The 20,219-nt window shown below is 40.4% G+C and overlaps 1 long non-coding RNA gene across 4 annotated transcripts in view; it reads right to left on the bottom strand.

Moving 5' to 3' along the window:
* The window catches only part of LOC138917444 (uncharacterized), a 427,142-nt gene that overhangs the window by 365,802 nt on the left and 41,121 nt on the right, over positions 1 to 20,219 (bottom strand). For all 4 annotated transcript variants that reach the window (XR_011425475.1, XR_011425474.1, XR_011425476.1 and 1 more), the window contains exon 2: positions 13,271 to 13,339. This is a non-coding gene — a long non-coding RNA (uncharacterized lncRNA). The remainder of the gene's footprint in view (positions 1 to 13,270; positions 13,340 to 20,219) is intronic.

Consider the following 20,219-nt stretch of genomic DNA (forward strand, 5'->3'; position numbering starts at 1 on the left):
TGTACAGTCTCGGAGTGGGGAAGGCCTTCTAAACATGACATGCAAATCAGAAGTCATGGAAGAGAAGACTGTTAAATTTGACAACACAAAAAAAATTGCACAGCAAAAACCTCCATAATCAAAGTCAAAAGAATACATTTAAAAAACAGGGTAGATTTGTGCAATTCATATCATAAACAGCTCAGTTCCTAACATATAAAACCTCCTAGAAATTATTATGCAAAATTAACAGCTCAATATTTGCCGATAGGTGTGCAAACGACACAAGTAGCCAGTCCATAGTAAAGGCAGTCAAATACTCTTAACATATGATTAGTTTCAATCACAAGAAGTCTAAAGGAAAAACAAACCTCCTGTATGTCTCTCCTTTACTCTCACACTATCTACTACACTTCACTTCTGACACCAGAGGTGTGGATTTTCCACACATCAAGCAATTCTGTGACCCCTGCTGGGTGTCCTACAATTTAACACAATTCCCGATGATGTAGGCTCAGTGAGCCGAGGAGTCGAAAGAAAGATTTCTTGGACTCTCAAGGTCTGGTAGTTGTGCTCCTTTATTCAGAGAATAGCATGGAGTACCATGGTGACAAGACCCATGGGGAGGGAAGAGCTACAAACACGGTTCGAGGGTAGGGCTAAATTTATAAGGCATAGGTATGTGAGTTATTTCTTTACAAGATGAAGGACAGATTATGTAAAATAAAGTCATTAAAATGGTATCAGTGTAGGTGGGGTCTGGTTATTGGGTGGTCCTATAACTTCAGATAAGAATTAGATTGGATCAGGTCAGGATGTCCTATGCTTCCTGGAGGGCGATATAGATCAGTATGTAGGCCAGGACATCTTGTGCTTTTCTCCCCAGGGCAGCCTTGATCCACTTCACCCAAGACTGTCTACATGGAGATAGTGCCAGAACCCACAGGTTAAGGAATAAGTCCTACAAGCTTGCCCCCACCTCAGGTGCCAATCACAAGTCCAGGTTGTTACCTAGGCTTCTGATCAGAGGTTCCCTAGACCCCCTCCTTGAGTTCAATTAATTTGCTAGAGAGGCTCACAGAACTTGCAAAAACAGTTCACTTATTAGATTACCAGTTTATTACAAAAGGATATATCTCAAGAACAGCTAGACGGAAGAGCTGCATAGTGCAAGGTTTGGGGAAAGGGGCTTGGAGCCACGGGGGATTGGAATTAGCCACCCCAAGATATGTCTCTTTGGCATGAGGATTATTTTGGGCTGGTTACTTTTAAAAACTGCAGACATGAAAGAAACTCTGAAAAGTATAAGTTATCCTTTGTAAGAGACATTTACATTTGTAAGGGAAATCTCCATCTGTAAAGGTGTCTCCCTGTCTGTACCAGGAAGAAGGGGGGATGACCTTATCTCTAAAAACTCTTATCAATGCAGAAGGCAAGGACTTAGGTCTGCATAATAACCTTGCTCTTGTTTACTGTGCTTTTCTGGTGATCTCCTGCAACTGACTCCCCCAACCCCCAACATCATCCTTTGCAGCTGAAGATAGTATTTAAGATGAGAGCCTCCACCATTTTAGCAAGTTGCTCAGTTTTTCTGAGTCTCTTCCATGTATACATGTTTTTAAAGCTTTGTTTAATTTTCTCCTGTTATTCTGTCTCATGTGAATTTAATTCATAGCCAGGCCAGAAGGACCCAGAGTAGGTGGAGGAAATGTCTTCCATCCCAACTCCTGCACATAAGAGAAACTGTTCCATACCTGGTCTTGGGGGGGCAAAATATTTTTGCTTCACAACCTCTTTTTGAGAAGTTAGCATTCCTAATAAAATGCTCAAGCAATTTTCTGTGAACTTTAATAGGATTAAGGTTTGCTCGGGGAAACCAATTACCCACATGCCCAATTACCCACATTCTCAGTTGCCAACTGTCAATCAAAGGTCTACTGACCTTTAACCAGACTTTCCTTTTTCTCTGTGTCTAGTCTAACAATGATTATCTAACTGAATTCTTTTCCTATCAGGTTTCCTGCCAAAAGTGAATTTGGGAAGTGGCCTTCTAGGGTCCATTTCCCTTACTTGCATGATCTTAATAAAACTTTGATACATGCTTAAGGCTAAATCGCCTGAGAAGTTTTCTTTAACACTTGAAACACTTACCTGGTACTGTTACATGAGTAAGAAATAAATTTATTTTTCTTCGAGCCATTAAATTTTGGTCTCTATGGCAGCAGCCTAATCGACTCTAATCCATTCACACTTTATAAATTTGCTAAAATTCACTAAATGTTTACTATGTGCCAGAGACTATACTGAGCACTTTACATGCATTTCTTCCCCACAGTAAAGATCTGCAGCTAGGATCGGATGCCTGGCCAGGGACCACCACCACTCATAATAATAGTAGTCATAGCAGCAATAATAACAATAACAATACCCGCTAACACCTACTAAATGCTTACTATGTGCCAAGCACTGAGCAAAACTCCATATACATTATTCTTTACAACCTTATGGGGATTCTTCTTGGAAAAAATAAGCATCCAATCCAAGTTTAATAACTAACATTAAATTAATCTCTCCAACAGGTTAATTCACTACCTTTAGAAAACAAAAGGAAACCTACTGCTTTACCAAGACAAATTCCTGACAATAAAGCTCAACTCAATAGTCTTGGTTGGGGGAGATACAGAAAAAATGACGCTCTTCTTAAAAAGAACATGATTCCCCGGGAGCATATCAGCATCACTAGGTCAGAACTGGAGGTAGGACTTTTTTCTTAACACTTTCCAAAAACGGATATTATTTTTACAGGCTGAGAAGCACCTGTTTTTTTAAACTTTTTCTATTTAGTCTATCTCACCGGTCCTTCAGAAAGCATAGCTTTGAAGATGTTCTTCAAGACTTTTCTCCTAAGTTCTCCTTCCCTTTAGCAGAAAGAAACCATCTCATTTTGTCCCCAAAGACTTAGCTCAGTTTTAAATCAACCTCAAATTATAGGCATAGGAGGAAGGATCAGATTTTGATTTGAGGAGCAGACTGGGCCTGGAACATTTTTAGATACTTTTCTCTAAGGGGAATTTAAGAGCTGATATATTCATATCGATTTTCAATAGAGTTGGACAGATTTTTGGTTTTGTTTTTGCTTTTCTTTTTATATAGGGGTTTGTGGGATCGTTTCTACCTAATGGTGCTTCCGAGGCAAGGAACAGAGGATTGGTTCAAGTGGGAGGTCTGCATCAATCCATCGTGGTAAGATAAAGGAATAAACACTGGGACACGTCTAGGGAGCAGGATTCCTGGAGACCACGGCCTCTGGGTTCCTCGCCACCAGAAGTATAAATCAGTCATATAACTCTTCCATGATGTCAAAGAGCAGACCGCTGTGGTATAGAGTGCTTTAAAATCATCTGAAGGTGTCCAAATCTCTGTTTACTCATCTGTTAAATGAACCAACCCTGCTACCTACCTCGTAAGACTGCTGTGAGAGCAGTTACGGAGAGTTTAAGCACACACGCTCTGAAGGCATGCAGCCTGAATTTTAATCATTATGCCCCACTACTAAAGTGTGAAACCTTGAGCAAGTAACTTAACTTCTTTGTGCGCACTGGGCCGGTAGTTAACAATGTATTGTATATTTTAAATTTTGCCAAGAGGGTAGCTCTTATGTTAAGTGTTCTAATCACAAAAATAAATAACTAATAAAGATGGTGGGAGGAAACTCTTGGAGGTGATAGATACATGTATGGCATTGATTGTGGTGATGGTTTCATAGGTGTATATTTATCTCCAAATTCATCGAGTTGTATGTCATTAAGCACATACTGCTTTTTGTATGTCAATCATATTTCAATAAAGTGGTTTAAAAAAAACACCAGGGATATAACAGTGAGCAATATAGTCAAAGAGATGTGACTATATTGGTAACCTATGTTATGGAGCAGTTCATATAAGCCATCAAATACAGAATTATTTTGTAATGTCAAGTGTGTTTTTCAGTCTACACTTGCCTTCCAACTTACCTACCCATCTGAAAAAGTGCATCTAGCCTTCACCCAGGAGTAGGGGCATCCATGGACAATGCTGGTTATATACAGCCAAATGCTGGCCTCATTGCCTGCCCCAAGACTGAAATTGTCCTCAAGTAGGAGTCATTCCTTGAGGTTCAGACTAGGTGCACATCCAAGAGTCCCATTAAAATGCAAATAGCCCTGCAGCCATGACACATTACAACATTATCAATCATCAACACCTTTCAAGTGTAACTGCAACACGGAGGGTGAAGAAATCCCAGAGAGGGAGAGAATCTGGGAGGGTGCTTCTAGGAAGAACAAAGCAAGCTGGCCGGGGCTCAGCAGGAGTCCAAGAAGGGGGCTGCCAAGAGGTTGAAGAATGGTGAAGTGAACACAAAACTTCTACTTGGAGTGGTTGAAGGACTCTTAAAAGAAGAGCCAGAAGGCAATAGGATAATCAGTAACAAACTGAATGATGTCTGGTGGTAGACTGTGATTAACTACTCATGTATATCTTCACAAATATCTGAACCTCGTAATGGTTCACAGTCATTTTCGGCATTTAGGCAGGGTATACCTTATGTAACAACATGGGGAAAAATCTTCTTTACTCAGCAGAAGGACTCAGCAACCCAAAATTTTTTAATTGGGTGAATAACTAAATTAGAAGCTTTGATGGGGGAGGAGGCCTCCAAGAGGCATTTGATAACCACTTTGAGGCTAATTCCAGGGTTTGGTTTTGCTGAAGGGGTCTATAAATTGGGGACACAAGCTGAATAGCCTGGATAATAAAGGAGTCTTCAGAGGTTGCTTGGACTAAGAAGGGGGAATGACAAAGTCACTGACAGTGGACAGAACAGGGATGAGAGCTTTACTAGTTCTCTACTATGTGGTCCAAGATGCAAATCACCTTCCCTGTTTCCTCATGAAACCTTCAGCAAAAAGTCCATTCTTGTTAATGTGTCCTGGAGCTGGGGGTTCACCAAAGACCTTAGGGAATAGCATGAGCACCATCTGTCCACAGGAGGTCTGCCACATCTGGATTCTAATTACAAATATTGAAGGAATTCAAGTTGTATAGGGCCCAATGCATGGAGCCTGCTAGTCAATGCAGGGTTATTGGTTTGGAGATGCGATTTTTTAATGGTGGTGAAAAAGGTCTGGGTATTCAAAATACAGTATTTTGATGGGGCAATGCCAAAGGAATGTTTTGTACCAAAACCAGGTCCCTGCTTTTCAAAAATGAAGATGCCTAATCCTCAAAGCTAGGGGAACATGGTAGGTATAATTTCCCCATTTTCAAGAGAGATGTGACTCTTGGTCTGCAAAACTATAGAACTCCACCAAGATTACTCTTCCCAATAATGACAAGAATCAGAGAACCTGGCTCTCTGCTGAGTGACAGACATAACCTGTGGAGCCTGGGAGCCACATTTGAGTATGGAGCTTCATGAAGTTCATTTCCTAAAAGTAAATTCCATTTTCTTCTCCATCAGAAGGCTGCTGAGACACCAATGGATGACACTATCACTTACATTTTTTAAAAACCAGGCCATCAAGCAGAGTCACGTGTCAAACTCAGCAATAGAAAGAGTAACAGAATAGCATTCTCCAAGGAACTCTAGAAGACAGTTTCCCACCAAGGCATTTCACCAAGTTGGTTCAACCATAGAGGGTTCAAGATAAGTAAAATATGATTTCTTGGAAAATAACCCAACTCATATAAAAGATATGGTGTACTAGGTTCAATGAGCATTAGTATCCTCATTACAATTTCCATGTAATTCAACATCCTAAAGAGCTCTATTCTTGGTCCAAGATGGATTGCCAGCAATTGCCACTCACTTCTGTTTAGGGCTAATGGGGGAAGGCATGCTGTATTGTGGCTTTTCCTTTCTGCAAACATGCTTAAGCCTTGGTTAGTCGATTGCCCCCACGACTCCTATATCCATTTACAGTAATTTCTATTAAGAAAACTTCCACCTCTTGCACTAATGGGAGCTTTGATGATCAACTCAAGGTCCCTAGCTACTATGTTTAGCTACTATCCCTACTCGGACTTCCAAGACCTTTCTCAGTGCTATAAAAAAAGTGGATCTTTGAGGAGTGTAATGATTCTCATTATTCCTCCTAACACACTTCACTGGCAGACAGAAATCAGCATGGGTGACAGCCAGCAAATCAACACTGGGAACCATTGTTACAGTCGTTATTGTCTGGCGTAACACACACATCTGCCACCCACAATGGTATTTTATTCAACAAAGCAACCCTGTATGAATTATATTTTTCACTGATTTAAGTAGCTCCTTCCATGCTGTTGTCCCAGAGTAAAACCAGACATGTCCACTGTTAATTGCACTACAATGAAAGATTGCATTATTGCAATGAATTATATGTGCCACCTTTTTTCAGTGGCACAATCCCAGCTCATGACAGCCAGAAGAGGGGAGAAGGAAAAACCAAAAACATAAGTCATATATAAAGTGGGAGGAAAAAGACAATAGAGGATTATATCAAAGTTTGATGCAATGGATATGACAGGAGGTGGGAGCTCTCCCCAGTCTAGAAAACTGAGAAAAAAAGCCCCAAGACAGAGATTTTAAACAGAGTCCTCTCCTTGCTACTCAAAGTGTGGTCAACAGAACAGCAAGCCGCATGGCATCACCTGAGAACTTGATACAAACGCAGAATCTCAGGCCTTAGACCTACTGAGTTAGATTCTGCATTCAATAAACACGCAGGTGACATGCATGCTCACTGAAGTTTGTGAAGCACTGTTCTAGCTCACTGATTGTGAGGAAACAGAAGCCCCCTCATGATGGAGGGCCAGTTTTTACATTTCCACTAGAATGAACCTAGCAGAGAAGGTTAGGCAAGAAAGTGAGGTTTTAATTTTTTTCACTGTATTTCAGGGCCTCTTGCTCATGAATTCTGAGACACTCTCAACCGGACAAAGTGTTAACTTTGACAAGTTATTTTTATTGTCATTTTCTACTTGTACTCTGAACATGCTGTATCTTATAGTGGAAGTACTCGCAAGTTGCTATGTGATATAAAGATTTGTGGGATTTGGGGCTACTTTGTCCTTTTACATGATGTTTTTAAGTTCTATTCCTTTTAAATCTAGCCTTTTGTATCCATAGCTCCTATAATTTCAATAGATATTAAGACTTAAACTTAACATAGATTTTTCAAAATTGGGTTCATGAAAATATAGGGTCTCCACAAGAAAATACCTCAAAAGCTCACGTAGAATTGGCAGATCTTCTTGTTCTTTAAGGACAGATATGTGATGCTCAGAGTTTCTGTCTTTGTCAGCAAACCCTCTCCCCGACTTGTAAAAAAATTGACAAAACAGTGAGCAAAGCAGCTACTATCTATACTTAAGTTCAGGGCTGATGCTCAGTGACATGCACCAATAGAACCACATCAGTTGTATGCAGCAGGTGGCCAATCTGACTGATCAGTGCCTATGGTACCAGCTCTTAAATATTTTAAATATCACTCCTTCCTATATTTTAGTTATTGTCACAGACCCAGGAATGTCTGGAGAGTGAGAACCACAATCATGCAACAAAGCACAGGTAAGAGAGTTCTCTTTCTCTCCATCATGCACCAGCAGGACCACCTTCTTTCATGTAGATGCAAAGAGTAAGCATGGTAGGCCTATGGGTGCCTGGTCTGATTTGAAGACATCTGGAAGAGTCCAAACATATCTTCTTTTACCACTGTTTTATTTAAGTCCCCAGGAAAATTCCCATTTTGAACCTACCTCTCCCTCTACCAAGCAAAAGGGTTTTAAATAATAATAATAATAACAACAACATCAGAGAAGAGCAATGATAAACTGATTCACTTATTCATTCTACAATGGTTATTAACCATCTACTACGTGCTAAGCAGGGTTCTAAGTGCTATAGATTCATCAGTGAACAAAACAGACAAATTACCTGCTTTCATGGAGCTTGCATTCTATTCAGGGGAGACAGGCAATAAACAATAAACATAATATGGTATGTTAGATGGTGATAAATGCTATGGGAAATAATAGAACAGATAGGAGCAATGGGGGCAATAGGGAAGGGTTTGCAATTTTTGTCTGTGTGTGTGTGTGTGTGTGTGTGTGAGGAAGGTTGACCCTGAGCTAGCATCTGTTGCCCATCTTCCTCTATTTTTTTTGTATGTGGGATGCTGCCACAGTGTGGCCTGACGAGTGGTGTGCAGGTCCGTGCCCGTGATCCAAACAGCAAACCCTGGGCCGCTGAAGCAGAGCTCGCAAACTTAACCACTACACCAGTGAGCCAGCTGCAGGGTTTGCAATTTTAAGTGGGAAGGTCAAAGTAGGTCTCATTTGAGCAAAGACTTGTGGGAAAGGAGGAAGTGAGACACGCAGATTTCTGACAGGAGCATTCCAGGTATGACAGGCACTTTGAGGAAAAGAGAGGATGTTTATGTGTCTGGAGCAGAATGATCAAGCAGAAGAGTCAAGGGAAATAAGGTCAGCCAGGTAATAGGGGTGAAAATTAAATAAGCCTTCTATACTGCTGTAAAAACTTCAGCTTTATTTTGAGTCAGATGGGAAGTCAATGGAGGTTTTTAAGCAGAAGAGTGGCATGATCTAACTTACATGTTTTAACAGGATGACTCTGATTACTGTTCGAGAATAGACTATTGGGGTAAGCAAGAATGCAAGCACAGAGACCAATTGGTAGGTTTCTGCAATAATGCAGGATAGAGATTACAGAAGCTTGGACTAAGGTGGTAGCAGCAGAAGTAGTGAGAAGTGGTCAGATTCTGGATATATTTTGAAGGTCGTACCAACAAGATTTGCTGATGCTTTGGATGTGGGGTTTGAGATAAAGAAAGAAATCAAGGATGGTACCAAAGGCCTAAGCAACTGGAAGATTAGGGAAGACGCAAGTGGAGCAAGTTTGTGGGAGGAAGCTCAAAAGTTCGTTTTGGACATGTTGGGTTTGAGAAGACTGTTAGACAGCAAAGAGAGGATGCCAGATACAGGAGTTCAAGGTACTGAGCAAGAGATACAAATTTGAGTGTTGACAGCATATGGAAGTGTCTGAAGCTATGAGATAGACAAGCACCCCTAGAGGAGGAGTAGAGATTGATAAGAGGGTCAAAGACTGAGCCTGAGGCACTCCAATGAGAGGTTGGGGAGCTGTGGGGGAACTACAAAAGAGACTGAGACGGAACAACCAGTGAGGTAGGAGGAGAGCCAAGATCTGACCAAGCAGGACAGATCATTCGATCCGTTCTTTGATGGCAAGATAAAATTTTGAAGACTTAATCAGTGAAATATTTTGTTTTATTTTTGTTTCTCTTTGTCAGAGGTGATATTCTCCACCTTGATCACCCTTCTGTTTAAACAAGACCTTGGTCTTCACTCTCTTGAAAAAGGGTGAACACAGAAAAAACATGAAGAGAGATAAAGGTCACCTTTAAATTTCCAAAAGCAAAAGTCCTACATAAACAAGTGTTTTACAGGAAAAAAAATTGCTTAGCTACTTTTTTTACTGACATAATGAGAGGGAAAAAACTTGTCGGGGCTCTAGGCAGAAGAGATTGAAAGGATGCAAGAGATGTGGATGCTTCTGAAGAGCTTTTATTCCCAGGTCTTCACTTATTGGTGAATGACTTGGATGAGGCATTAAGCTTCACAAGCCTCAGTTTCCTCATCTCTGGGAAGGAAACCTGCATTCAGTGTAGTCCAAAAGTGAAGGAATGATACGCAGACAGACAGACAGACACATACACACACATATACACACAAACACATACACACACACACACACCACATAAGGCCTAGGAATTTGGGAGTAGAAAATACCTATGCCCCACTTTATGCCTGGAATCATGGGAGACTGTGGTTTTGCAGTACTGTGCATACTACCATGACATGAGAGCAGTAGACTATAGACAGTTGCAGGGGCGGTATGGGAGGAAGGAGAACTTTCTCATGCCTTCTAGAAGGACATAAAATTTAGGAAAGAGGGGCTGGCTCCATGGCATAGTGGTTGGGTTCAGCATGCTCCACTTCAGCATCATGGAGTTCGTGGGTTCAGATTCCAGGCATGGACCTACACCACTAGTCAGCCATGCTGTGGCAGTGACCCACTTGCAAAATGGAGAAAGACTAGCACAGATGTTAGCTCAGGGCTCATCTACCTCAAGGCAAAAAAAAAAAAATAAGAGGAAGATTGGCAACACATGTTAGCTCAGAATGAATTTTCACCATCAAAAAAAAATTAGGAAAGAGATAAAAGGAGGCAGCAAATCTGAAGAGGCCTTGTAACAGGAATAAGTGAACATCACAGTGATATGTAGTATAGATATCACATCAGTCAGGATAGGTTAAGTTATGCTGCAATAAGAAACAACTCCAAAATCTCAGTGGCTTAAAACAACAAAGGAGTATTTCAGTTCATGTTACATGTACATCACAGGTGGACAGTAGAGTTCTGTGTATTGTAGTCCCTCAGGGACCCAAGCTGATGGGGTAGCAACCATCCTGAACATTGCCATTTGCTGTGCAGAGAGAAAGAACTCTCAAGAGTATCAGACCAGTAACCAAATGCTTAGTCTATAAGTTGCACATATCGCATCCACAGAGAAATAGTCATATTACCAACCCAATCATAGAGGAATAAGTGTAATCCTCCTTGTGCCCAGAAGGGGTAAGACCTGAACATATTTGGCAAACGTCACTCTTGACCACCACAAACCATCTGGCTAGGGACCAAATATAATACAAACAGCTCAGCAGAAGCCATCAGAGAAGGAGTGACAAATCAGATGGATGAATACCTCACTGTCAATACTCACCAACATGGGATCAAATGCCCCCTACTCTAACTCCATGACACTACATGAGCCCTTCAGAACTTGCATGTCCTCTGGAGGCAAGGAAGGAAAACAGAAAATACTGACTTGACTTAGTACAGCTAGAGTGAACTAATATTATATTTCCTGCTATCAAGCAGAATGGAGTCTCAAAAATGAGACCAAGTTGAGCTATCAAAAACTAAAGTGACTTTTGTGTGTGAGGAAGGGGGATTTTGTTTGTTTGTTTGTTTGTTTGTTGGTGGTGAGGAAGAGTGGCCCTGAGCTAACATCTGTTGCCAATCTTCCTCTTTTTGCTTGAGGAAGATCACTGCTGAGCTAACATCTGTGCCCATCTTCCTCTATTTTATGTGGGATGCTGCCAGAGTGAGGCTTGACGAGTGATGTTAGGTCTGCATCTGGGATCCGAACCTGTGTACCCTGGGCCGCTGAAGCGGAGCTCACAAACTTAACCACTATGCCACTGGGCTGGACCCTAAAGTGACTTTTTTTGCACAACTAATTGTTATATCCACACCTCTCCTATTAACAACCTTCAAGGATCAGTTCACATTTTATCTCTTCTGTGAAGACCTTCCTGATAGGTCCATCAAGCTGGGTTATTCACTCGACACTCGGTACACATAGTCTTGCATTGTTAGTTATCTTCTAATGAATATAGCTTATGTCCCCAACTAGATTGTCACCTCCTTGAATTCATCAATACTTTCAACTCAACAAGCCTATTTTTAGAGCACTGTACAGCTTAGAATTGCTTTCAGTGACAAGTGGCAACGAATGTCTAACAGCAGCTTGCACAATTTCACAATTTAATTCTCTTTCTGACAATTTCAGGACTAGTGCAGAGGCTTAGCAATGTCAACTAGTACCTAGACTCTCCCTACCTTTCTGCTCTGCAGTTCTTACCATGCTGTCTTTTTATATTTGGGCTTGTTGCTTCAAACGATATGGCAGACTCAGCTCCACATACATACATAACCAAAATGGAAGTTTCATAAAACAATACCCTTGCTACGTATTTTTCATCCTATTCCACTCAATTTCAGTTTTAATGAGGTTTGCAACCTGCTAAATTGATTTCAGCACTCACTGATTGATGGTTTATTATTATTGATGGTCAGTAGCTATTCTCTGAAATTAGAAAAAAATCAACTTCACAGAAAGATGGGAAACTCAGGCCCTTAATTGTCACATACCTCAAGTTTTACAGTTGCAAAGATCTGGGTTTTAGTTCCAGCTCTACTACTAGTGCATAACTTGGAAAAGGTGCTTAACTTTTATAAGCCTCAGTTTCTCCACCTGTGAAATGGGGATAACAATAGCATCTACTATACAATAGGCTCTCAAATGATAGCTATCATCACCACATCAGGATGATGATAACAATGGTGATGTACTCACTTATCTTGAAAAATGTCCCAGAAATTGGAACATAATCCAGGAGAGAGCAAGCCCTACAAAATGCAAAAACCTTTTGTGTAGGTCTCATTCCACTTACGAATTACACAGTCACCCAAATAAAGTTTTTCTAGAAAAATAGTGATTGTATTTTCCAAATCCTAAAAGGCATAGTTTATAAGATAATGCTAAAAGAAGTACATACACGCTCATGTTCATAGCAGCACTTCACAACAGCCAAAAAGTGAAAACAGCACGAATGATCATCAACAGGTGACTGAACAAACAAACACACAATGGAATATTATTCAGCCATAAAATGGAGCAAAGTGCTGATACACACTGCAGCATAGATGAACCTAAAACCCTGCTAAGTGAAAGAAGCCAGATGCAAAAATTCACATATTGTATTATTTCAATTATATGAAATATCCAGAATAGATAAAGCCATAGAGACAGAACATAGATTGGTGGATGCCAGTGGCTGCGGGGAGAGGAGAGCAGGAGAAAATGCTTAACGGGTAAAGGGTTTTACTTTGGAGTGATGAAAATGTTTTGGAACTAGATAGAGATGGTAGCTGCACAACATTATGAATTCACTTAATGCCACTGAATTGTTCACTTTAAAATGGTTCATTTTATGATATATGACTTTCCCCTCAATAAATCATTTTTCTTAAATGAGAATGCCTAGAACATAGGAAGAAACCCAATAATTACTAACAAATTCTATTATCAATCCCCTCCACATAAATATATTACTATTACATTGTTATTGTTAAAAGATTGGTACAATCCAAAGGCATTAAGTCTGTCTTAATAACATTCTGACTAAAAAAATTCAGATTCTCCTAAAGAGAGAGAAAGAGAAGGCAACATCTAAAGAAAGTAACATAACACATGAAACTCCTGCAAGAACCACACAAATAGATGGAAGAGTGAGCACTTAGGCAAACTTAAAAGCAAATACAGGGCACAAAGCTAAAGGAAGAAAGTCAAGATTAATGAATATTTTTAAAAGGCAAACTTACTTATTAAATCTGGAGATGATACCCGTAAGTGGGAGATTTCTCTCACAAAACCAAGACTATTTCAACCAGCTGGAGGAGAAAAAGAGAAAACAAAATGAAAGCATTATTTTAGATTTTTGAGGTTGAGATATATTTCAGATACAACATTTTGTAAGTTTAAAGTGTACAAGAAGATATTGATCTGATACATTTCTATTGCAATATGATTGCCACTGTAGCGTTAGCGAACACCTCTATCATGTCATATAATTATCATTTTTTCTGGTGTTGGGAACAACTAAGATCTAGTCTCTTAGCAAATTTAATTTTATAATAGAGTTTTGTTGACTATAATCATTGTGTTGTGTATTAGGGCTCCAGGACTTACGTATCTACTAGTTACACATTAAATAAAATTTAATAGGAGCAAAGTAACACCCTATATTTAGGTGTCTTAAAACACCTCTATTTAGGTGTTTTTAACAAGGTATAGAATGAGGTAAATCTGGTTTCGGAGCTATACATTAAAAAAAAAAAAAAGATGTGGTTTCAATTAAATAACTGCTGTGTGGCTGCTTTAAAAAACAAACAAACAAACAAAAAAGCAAAGTCAGATTCACTAATAGAAAGATGGTGTCCATATCCAAGGAAGGGACAGTAACAGCCCCACTGTAATCATTATACTGAGAACCACATTTTAAGAGAGACTCTGATCCACTGTAACATATTCAAAGGACAACACATTAGGTTGGCAAGGGGTCTAGGAAAATATTCCAAGAAAAACTGGAAGGATTTTGCCCAAGGGAGAGAAAGTAAAGAGAAACACAATACAAAGAAATTTACGGGTGACATTCAAAATGATCAAATAAGAAAAAAATTGCAGACAGTCAAAATTATCCACAAAAATCCTCTACACCGCCTATAGAATACATACATACATACTTTTTTTACACACACTGAAGTTTGAAAACCTCAGAGGGAACGAACAAAAGGAAAGTATGTACACAACTGAATGGGCTTCCCATCTTTAGGATAACTGATCAACCCCTGGAAGAGAATGGAGGTTGTATTGGTTTCCTAGGGCTGAGGCAACAAAGTACCAAACCTAGGGGCCTTAAAACAACAGAATTATATTTCCCCACAGTTCTGGTTGCTAGACTCTCTGCAATCAAGGTGTCAGCAGAGCCATGCTCTCTCTGAGACTTTAAATAGAATCCTTCCTTGCGTCTTCCTAGTTTCTGGTAGTGGCGTCAACCCTTGGTGTTCCTTGGCTCGCAGCTGCGTTGCTCGAATTTCTGCCTCTGTTGTCCTGTGGTGCTCTGCCTGTGTGTGTCTGTCTTCACACGGCTCTTCTCTTTTCTTATAAGGACACTTGTCATGTTGGATTAGGGTCCACCCTAATAACTTCATCTTAACTTAATTACATCTGCAAAGCTCTTAACTCCAAATGAGGTCACATTCCCATGCACCAGGAGTTAAGACTTCCACATATCTTTTTGGGGCACACAATGCAACCCAGAACAAACGAGTACGTAGAATAGACTCTAAAGTAAACTTGCACACAGCAAGCTGTCCCCGCTAGCTTTTAATAGTAAGCCCCTTTAATATCAATAGATGGTAATAGATACATTTGTTGATATAATAATTAATGCTTGCTAGACTGCCACCTAAATTTTCCTTGTTCCAATGCACACACATACTGTATGAAACTGAAAACTTTGAAAAGCTTTTGGAAAGGAATCTGGTCAGCTGCTTTCTGTCCTTCTAAATTGTCGTTTTCTAGGATGACCCCACCGACCAGCTTCACTCTCCTGCCCTCAGGCATCTTTCTAAGGAGGTTGTGTTCTAAAGCCACCAGGTAAAGACATGCAGATGAGATGGGACTGTTTTGGTCTTAATAGCTACAGGCCTCAGTCACCTCATAGATAAAATGGAGGAAATAATACACACACCTCAGTCACAAGATTGTTGTGCATGAATGCGGTAACACCTGTGAGAACTGCACTGAGAACAAAGGCTGGTCCCTTGCAAACACTCAATAATGGCAGCTATGTTCATCGTTATTATTTAAACAGTGTAAATGTGAAAAAAAGATTTAGTGAATTCTAGGGTGAATTGTATGGTGATTTTATGTGAATTCTCACTTACAGTAGTAAGTAAGCAATTAGGGTGATCCATAAGTGGTCCTGTTCCCCATTCATAGATTTGTGTAAGCAGAGGCTATGTCCATCTGTCAGGGATGCCACAGAATGTTTACTCTCATCTGAACATAGGGCGCTAATGCCTACCTCACAGGGTTATTATAAAGATTAAGAAAATCACAAAGGAGGGGCCGGCCCAGTGGCGCGGTGGTTAAGTGCGCACGATCTGCTTTGGTGGCCCAGGGTCCCCCGGTTCGGATCCCGGGTGCGGACATGGCGCTGCTTGGCAAGCCAAGCTGTGGTAGGCGTCCCACATATAAAGTAGAGGAAGATGGGCACGGACGTTAGCTCAGGGCCAGTCTTCCTCAGCAAAAAGAGGAGGATTGGCAACAGATGTTAGCTCAGGGCTGATCTTCCTCAAAAAAAGAGAAAATCACAAAAGAAAAAGGTGTGGCCCAGTGTTTGACACACGGGGGGCGGGAGGTGGCACTGTTATTACTATTGTAATCATTTCTGTTACTAAGTCATTGTTAGAGAAGATTCTAGCCAAGAATAGAACAATCTATCAACCAGAAAACTTCCTTCCAACTCTCAGTCAACGTGACTTTACAGGAAGAAGCATTGCAGAGTTTCTTTTTTCCTATTTACTTACTAAGAATATCTGCCTTGTTAATATTTCAGGAAGAAATGAAGTCCTGGGGTCTAAGGGCTGAGATTTTGAGGACTCATAAAAATGTTTATTCTGAGATGTTCATGGCAGCATTGTTCATAAAAAGTTAAGACTGAGAAATAACTAAAACACACAAGGCTAGAGAACTGGATAAACAAACAGTGGTGCATGATTAAGAGTACAGGCTCTGGAGTCAGTCAGCCAGGTGTGAAACTCCACTCAGCCTTTGACAAGTTAATCTCTGTTAGCCACACTTTCCTCTTATTCAAAGGTTGGCTGGGAGAATAAAAGCAGGTAAAACATTTAGCTCAGTGCCTGACATAACAACAAGCCTTCAGCGATGGTGATAACATGATGATGATGATGATGATGATGATGATGATGATGACAATAATGATGGCGATGATTGTGGTGGTGATGACACTACCATGAAAAATAATGTTGTCGGTCTGCCATTTCTCACTTCATAAGTAAAACTAGTATATGTGGCTAAATTTTTTGAAGGAGGTCATTAAATGGAGAAACAACAATACCTTAACTCAGAGATGAAAATTAGCATTACCAGTGGGTATTGTGTACCTCCACATGTGATATGCTAAGACAGACACAATATCACCCAAGGAGTGTTCTGGCCAGGAATACATAACCTAAATGTAGTCAATAGAAAATATCAGATATACCAAAATTGAGGAGGATTCTATAAAATAAATGGCTCTATTCTTCCAAAATGTCAACATCATCAAAGTCTAAGGAACAGTTCCAGGTTAAAGAAGACCAGAGAGACAGGACAACTATATGCTATATGTGATCCTGGACTAGACCTTGGACTAGAGGCAAAAAAAAAAAAGGTTATAAAGGACACTCCTGGGACAAATGATAAAACTGGAATATGGACTATAAATAAAAGTATTATATCAATTAACTTTCCTGAATCTAATAACTCTACTGTGACTACCTAAGAGAATATCTTTGTTCTTAGGAAATGGGCACTGAAGTATGGAGAAGGAAAGGTCTTAAGGCATGCAGCCTACTATCACATGGCCCCCAAAATAATAATTTTATGTGTATGTGTACATATACATACACACACACACAGAGAACAAGAGAGAAAGAACGATAAAGCAAATGTGGCAAAATGTTAAAAATTAGTGAACGTAGATAAAGGGTATTCAGGCATCCTCCATCCTGGCAATTTTCCTTAAGTCTGAAATGATTTCAAAGTAAATCATTTTGTTAAAAGATCTATAGGGAAGGGAAAGTACTGGGAATAGAGATGAAACAAGATTGGCCATGAGTTGATCATTGTTGAATCCGGGCGATAAGTACACAGGGTTCATCAGACTCTTCTACCTACTTTTGTATATATTTTAAAAGCAAGTCATAAAGCACCATAAATAACATGATTGTTTGGAAAATGTGGGTGCTCACATGTGTGTCTGTGGCATGTGTGTGCACATATGTGATTACAGTGTGTGTGCGCACATGTGTGAGCAAGTATGCATACATACATACAAAAGGATAATTATGAAAGAGTCCAGAGTGCCTCTTTCTCAGCACAGCGGTGTAGGATAGCAGTAAAGAGCACAGGCTTTAGAGTCAGGAAACCTAAGTTCAAATCCAAATTCTTACCCCTCTTCAGCGGAGGTAAAATTTGATCTTGAGAAATTTACTTAATCCCTCTTTTCCTCAGCTTCCCCATCTGTAAAACACAAATGACAGTCGGAACTACCCCCTCAGGTTATTAGCGATGCTCAAATGTGTTAACAGATGTACAGTGCTTAGAACAATACCTTGCACCATTTTTACTATTACTTTTAGGTAGTAACATCGCGGGCAATTTTTACTGTCTCCTTTACACCTTTCCTTATTGTCTGAACTTTTTTTTACAGTGACTTTATAATCTGAAAAGGAAAAAAACTTTTCTATTTTAGGACAATAAAGAAAGAAAAGAAGGGAAGGGAGGAAGGGAGGGAGGGGAAGATTTGCTCTCTAGGGCTAAGTCCAGTTTCCCCTACAGCTGTACACTTCATTGGATCTTTTTAATTGCTATTATTTGAAGAAGACTTGAGGTAAAGTTTTTCCCCTGGAAAATGAAAAACTGTTCTGTAATGCAAATGGTCTTTCTCTGGTGTATTTGTCCTGTAATGTGGGGATTGGAAGTGTTAAATAAGAGACAACAGATCCAAAATGGAGTCACTTGTGCTAAGCCCCATGTCACCAAATTGAGACTTAATGCCTAACCTAACTGCAGTTTGAGCCTCTCACAGGAATGCAATCTTAAACAGTCAGTCTGGAATTTCCTAGGCAGCACTAGGGAGAGAATCGACCTGATAGACACCTTTTGTCCCCTAAAGGAAGGTGATGTTGCCTGAAACAATTCACTCTTTTCCCTGTAAAAGCCTTCCATTTTGTACAGCTCCTTGGAGCTCCTTTCTGTTCACTGGCTGGGGTGCTGCTCAATTCATGAATCATTGAAGAAAGCCAATTAGATCATTCAATTTTCTCTGTTGAATTTTGTTTTTCAACTGAAGTTTCTTAAAAGCAGGGCAAACATGAGTGCCCCTCCAGATAATGGTAATCTTTTTGCATTTCCTAACTTTAATTATGATCATTTTTAAACATACAAAAGTTGAAAGAATAGTATGAACACCTCTGCAGCCACCACTTAATTTCAATACTAATTAGCATTTTGCCATGTTTGCTTTCTCTCTGCAATACATATACTTCTTTTTTTTCTCTTTTTCTTTTTTTGCTGAACCAATTAAGTTGTAAGCATCACCCCACTTTACCCATAAACACTTCAGAATAAGGGCATTCTCCTAGATTCTCCACAATAGTACTAGATAATGGCAATTACATTCTCACACCAGTAAACATTGCCACACAACTATTTATTCATTCCACAAATATTTATTGAGGACTTACTATCAACCAGTCAGTGAGCTAGGGCAATGAGAAAAAAAAAGTGACCCCTGCTCATGGAGGGAGAGACCAACATTTCAAAATAGTCACACTGATCGCTATATAAAATTACAAACGTGGTGAGTGTCATAAAGAAAAGTGCCACAGTGTAATTACTTCAAACTTACTTGTGATTATCTACTGCTAATAATAACAAGGGCAAGCATTGACTGTCGTATCAATTAGGGGACTTCCATGTGCAAGTGAGAGAAATTCAACTGAAACTAGCTTAAGAGAAAAAGGAATTTATTGTCTCCCTCTAGGCACACCCAGAAGCAGGAGCTTAAATGATGGCTCCCTTTGAATTTCCAGACCCCACCTTCCTCCTCAGTGTTGATTTAATTCTCAGGTAGCCTCTCTCCATGTAGCCAAAGAGATGGCTACTGCCAATCCAGATATACAAGAATCAATAAAATACTAGATCCAGGAGAAAGAGAAATGCCCTCTCTCCCAACGTCCCGTACGAACTCTTAGAGAAGACCTGATTTGCCCAGTGTGGGTCATGTGCTCTTTCTGAACCAATCCCTGAGGCCAAAGGAATGGAGTGCTCTCATTGGTCAGGCTGGGTCCTATGCCCGCCCATTGTGCCTGGGGGATGGGCAGGATGGATGCCAGCCAAACTCTAAAGAATGGTTCTTGTACCAAGGCAAGAGGTGTTGGATGGTCAAAAGCCATCCGGCCACCCCATGGCAGTATCTGAAATTCTGCCTCTCCACAGGTCCTAGAGGCCTTCACAATACAGTGAAGCCAAATGCGGGCAGGTGGGGATAGGTAGCAATGACTTCCAGATTCTAGCTTGGTCTATGTCTTAACAGGCGGAATCCACCAGAGGTCAGGGCAGAGCGCAAAGCAGGAATCATCCAGGGGCTGGCTCTTCAACTGGGCCGTCAGCAGCTCTCGCCGGCGTTTCTGAGAACACAGAGGGTGCCGCCGCCAGAAGCAGAACCCAGGCTGCGGCAAGGGACTATGTTTCCTTCAGAATTGGCTTCCTAAAGGACAGGTTTAAACTTCGGAGCAGGGGCAGACAGGGTGAGGGAAGCGATTTTTAAAACATTGTGTTCTGCTAGCAAACAGCTATCAGGGCCCTCCAGAATCAGGCAAAGTGAGATACAAACTATAGAAGTGAGGAATCGACCAGAAAAGCTAGGTTCTTGTCTCAACTCACCCCTCTAGACTCAGTTTCCACCACCTTCCTGCC

Source organism: Equus caballus, chromosome 14 (genome assembly GCF_041296265.1).
Source record: "Equus caballus isolate H_3958 breed thoroughbred chromosome 14, TB-T2T, whole genome shotgun sequence".
Classification (NCBI taxonomy): domain Eukaryota; kingdom Metazoa; phylum Chordata; class Mammalia; order Perissodactyla; family Equidae; genus Equus; species Equus caballus.